A 4,765-nucleotide genomic window follows, 5' to 3' on the forward strand; every position below is an offset into this window, starting at 1 on the left:
CTCTCTTCTTCTTCCCCGTCTCTCTCTCTCTCTCTCTTTCTTTCTCTCCCTCTCTCTCCTAGTGTCTAAGTGAGTTTTTTCTCTCTTTCTGGTGCTCAATCTGTCACGTTTTCTCTTTCTTGCTCTCTCTCTCTCTCTCTCTCTCTCTCTCTGTTTCTGTCTTCCCCTCTATTGCTGTCCTGCTGTAAAGGGTGGTTATATCTCTCTCTCTCTCTCTCCCTCTGCTCTGATATGGGAACGTGTGGTGTGAGTTGGGTCATGGAGGGGAAAGGAGAGTGAGGGCTGGAGGCTATTTATAGAGAGTAGGCCATGGTAAACGAGTAGACACGCCCCTGAGTTCTGACCCTTCACACGCATAAATATTTATACACACATGGTCACACACAAACACACACACACACACACACACTCAGACAATTGCACAAGGTCTCTGACATACAGTATGGTGTGGCTTCTGTGTGTTGGTGGTATAAGTACATAAACTGTAGATCACAGCTTTACCATCAGGTTGAGGTTATTAATCCTATGAATGACCTATAAGTGACCCTGTCTGACCCATTTTAATGGAGATTATATGAATTCATAATCCACCCAATCCAGTTCTCTCAGAGCTTCAAACAATATCCTAAAATTGGCCAGAATCATATGTGTACCTCTGTGTATGTTTGTATGTGTGTGCGTGTGCGTGTGCGTGTGCGTGTGCGTGTGTGTGTGTTTGTGTGCGTGCGTGCGTGCGTGCGTATATATATATATATATATATATATATATATATATATATATATATATATATATATATATATACCCACACATGCACGCACGTACGAGAGAGACACACCTGGTGTCTCTCTCACACACGCACGCAGCTTACACACACGCACGCGTGCACACACACACACACACATACATGCGCGCACGCACGCACACACACACACACACACACACACACACACACACACACACACACACACACACACACACACACACACTAGGGCTTTCACCAACTAGTCGACTAGTCGACTAGTCGACTAGTATAACCACTAGTCGACCTTGTTGGTACTAGTCGAATAGTTGGAAAAAAAAAAAAACTTTTTTTTTTTTTTTTTTTAATTAATTTTTAATGCTATAGTAATGGCACATCTTACTATTATTATTATCCTCCTGACTTTATTTTTTATCAAAAGGGGGTCAAAAGCATGCCCAATAAAAGCCTATTATTGGGCAATGGGGATCCTTGGAGACGCTGCTGTGGTGCTGTGCTGCTGTGCCAGAAGCGCTTCCCTTAAAACGCCATAAGAATAAGGGCAGGAGGATAATAATAATAGTAATATAGTAGTAGGATGGTATTGAAACAGTGCCACCGGAAAAAAAAAAAAAAAAAAAATTCGACTAGTCGACTAGTCGAAATTTAATTTTTTTTTTAGTCACTAGTCGACTACCACTGGGTCAAATTAGTCGACCTGTAAAAATCTCTAGTCGTGAAAGCCCTAACACACACACACACACACACACCCACCCACCAACCCACACACACACACACACACACACACACACACACACACACACACACACACACACAGCTAGGGGGCACAGGCAGCTTACACTGCACAAAGCAGGGTTGAAGTTAGACATCAGAGGCTGCACTGTAAATCCTGAGTGTTAATTAAACGCTGACTGTACAAATGGTACACTCTCAGTGTTAAAGGAACACTGATTTGACTGTGTCTGTCCATTTGGTTCCATTTGGGTCAATTTATACATTCTCAAGATTACTGACATTAAAAAGTAATTACTTAGTAACTTAGTTTAATCTACAGAGAAAAGTAACTTGTAAGAGTACTTTTACGATACCAAAAAACGAAAAACACATTTGCGATTTCTTGTGCAAATTGGTTATATTCTCCAGAGGTAGTATAGGCGGAGCCTACTTTAAGCGTACCGTTGTATGTATTGATTCTACTGTCATTGCATAGCCGAGTCTACAGCCCACAATCTTTAACACTGACACACACTATCACCTTTACGATTATGTTTGATTACAAGTAAACATAAAATCAAGTCGAGTCTAGCCTACCAGAGAGGCCACCTGTGTTGTGGAGCTGTGCTTGGCTTGGAGATGCTTCTTTAAATCAAACCTGGTAGACACTTGTCACCCAGTCATAATTTGCTTACCCCTTTCACCAACAAATCAAAAATAATTAAACCACATACAGGCTGACCTATCTCTCTGCCTTCTCTGAATATCTGCCATGTTGCCAGCTGACTGAGCTGCACTTTGTGCACTGACACACCCACCAGTGGAAACTTCCCCTGTCCGCCTTGTCAAGAAGTAGGAAATAAACCACAACAGTGCAAATGTGTTGGATGATTTTTCATTTGTGGCAACAGATAGGTAGACTTTTATTGATTCCACTGGGTAAATTCAGGCGCCAGAGGCAGCATAGCAGTTAATGTACAGATAGAGAGTGAGTGAAGTACTGTGAGATACAGTCATAGGAAGAATGAATATCACAAATGACAGAATCAAGCCCTATAGGCTAAGGAGGCCAATAATTAAGCAGAGTAGCAACAGAAGGAAAAGGGGATTTTTTGTTTTTAGTAACAGATTGTTTACTTGAAAACATAACAAAGTAACTGAGTACTTGAATTACAAAACCAATGCATTACGTTACTCGTTACACAAAAAACGTAATCGGAGTACGCACAGGAAATGAATATAAAAATACACAGAGAGACAGAGACAGAACGCGTTATGGTACCTTCTTCAGTAAGAGTGTAGAGAGAACTCTCAATTTGTGAAGAGTGTGTTTGTATTATCAAGAATAATGATGAACAATGTACAGGGAACAGTGGTGTTATGTATTAAATAACCCAAATGCACCAGCAAGATAAGAGTTGTGTAGTATAGCTGTGTGTGCTTCTGTCTGTCTAGATGTAAAGATACATACAAAGATGTAGATATAGATAGAACAGTAGAATGATATTTAGCTGCTGTCCGGTTGGCTCCGCAGCAGCCCACTAACATTATTAACAACAGAGAAAGTAGATGTGTGTGTGGGGGGGGGGGTGGAGGAAGGGAGAGAGGAGGAGAGAGGAGAGAAGGGTTGGGAGAGGGGAGAGGAGAGGACAAGCAAAGGTTTTAGTATGCAGAGTGTGTTGCGTGAAGCGAGGGCAGGTGATGGAACGTGAATGTTAAAGTAGAGAGGGGGGAGAGGGAGAGAGAGAGGGGGAAGAAGGGGGAGGGAAAGAGAGAGTGAGGGAGGGAGGTAAGGAGAAGGGAGAGAGAAGGGAGAGAGAAGGGGCAGAGCAATAAAGGGAAGGAGAGATGTAGGTGCAGGAGGAGTTGATGAGTGGGGGAGGGGGATGAAACTGGCACTGTTTAGAGTTTAGACTGCAGCAGAGCCCCCCCCCACAACACACACACACACACACACACACACACACACACACACACACACACACACACACACACACACACACACACACACACACACACACACACACACACACACACACACACACACACACACACACACACACACAGAGAGTGTGATGAACTCTGTCTAGTTACCTGAATCATTCTTTCATTATCATACCTTCTTTCTTTTCACTTCCTCTCTGTCTCTGTCTCTGTCTCTGACTGATTGACTTACTGACTTACTCTCTCTCTGTTGTTTACTTTTTAAATATGCACTAGTTTTGGCTGAATTATCAGCTATCTGTGCGAAAACTACAAGTGTAATGGCTGCCAAGTGGGGTCAACTTACTTCTATTAAACTTGCCTTCTATGTCTTTAAATGCCGTTGACAGTATAGGTCAGGAGCCCATCTCCTGTTTGTAGCATAAGGCAGCTCGATGTACAAGTACACTCCCTAGACACGACGCAGGCGCTTCACACAACACCACGGCGTGTGGGCAATATCTTTTCACACTCACGCACAGGTACGGCACGGTACGGCACGGTACGGATGTGCACGCGCTAGAACCTTAACTCTATGGCATCCACCTACCTCAATTCATGAGCCAAAACCAAGTACCCAAATGGCTACTTTGCATAACAGGTTTACAAGTGAGTGTGCAAATGCATCCTCAATCCTCGCATGTAGGCTACATGGTAAGCAACACAGCCACTGCTGTATTGATACCATTCAAGGCATTCCTTGAATTATTTTTATTAGTTTAAAAAGACTAAAACTAAGCTAAAAATAGTAATTTTCTAGACAAACATGTTTCCTACTATAAGGTAAAATAAAATGTGCACGATGTGCGTGTGCCGTGCGCGCATGACATCATTAAAATAGCGTTCCACCAAAAGCAAATCACCATACACCCCTGCACAACGCTAGTATGTCACAGAGACTTACCCCCAATCCAAACCTTGATGCTGAGTGCAAAGCAAGGAGGTATTGGGTACCATTTTTATTCACTTTAAACATTTGTATGACTTGGTCCGAGATTAAACCCCAACCTCTCACTTGCAGTGGTGGAAAGTAACTAAGTACATTTATTAAAGTACTGTGCTTGAGTCCAATTTTGAGGTATTTTTTACTTTACTTTATTTTTGTACTTTTACTCCACTACAATTATTTGAAAACTTTAGCTACTAGGTACTTTGTAGATACCCTACCTTTGTAGTTACCCTATTTAAACTTTGGCAATTTGAAAATAGCCGATCTACAAGTTCACTTGTGAGCTTGTAGATCTGCTATTTAGTATTTAGTACTGCTATTTAGTACTTTTTCCACCACTGCCTCCCATTGTCAGAAT

The sequence above is a fragment of the Gymnoscopelus microlampas genome (genome assembly GCF_963454915.1).
Source record: "Gymnoscopelus microlampas genome assembly, chromosome: 4".
Taxonomy (NCBI): Eukaryota; Metazoa; Chordata; class Actinopteri; order Myctophiformes; family Myctophidae; genus Gymnoscopelus; species Gymnoscopelus microlampas.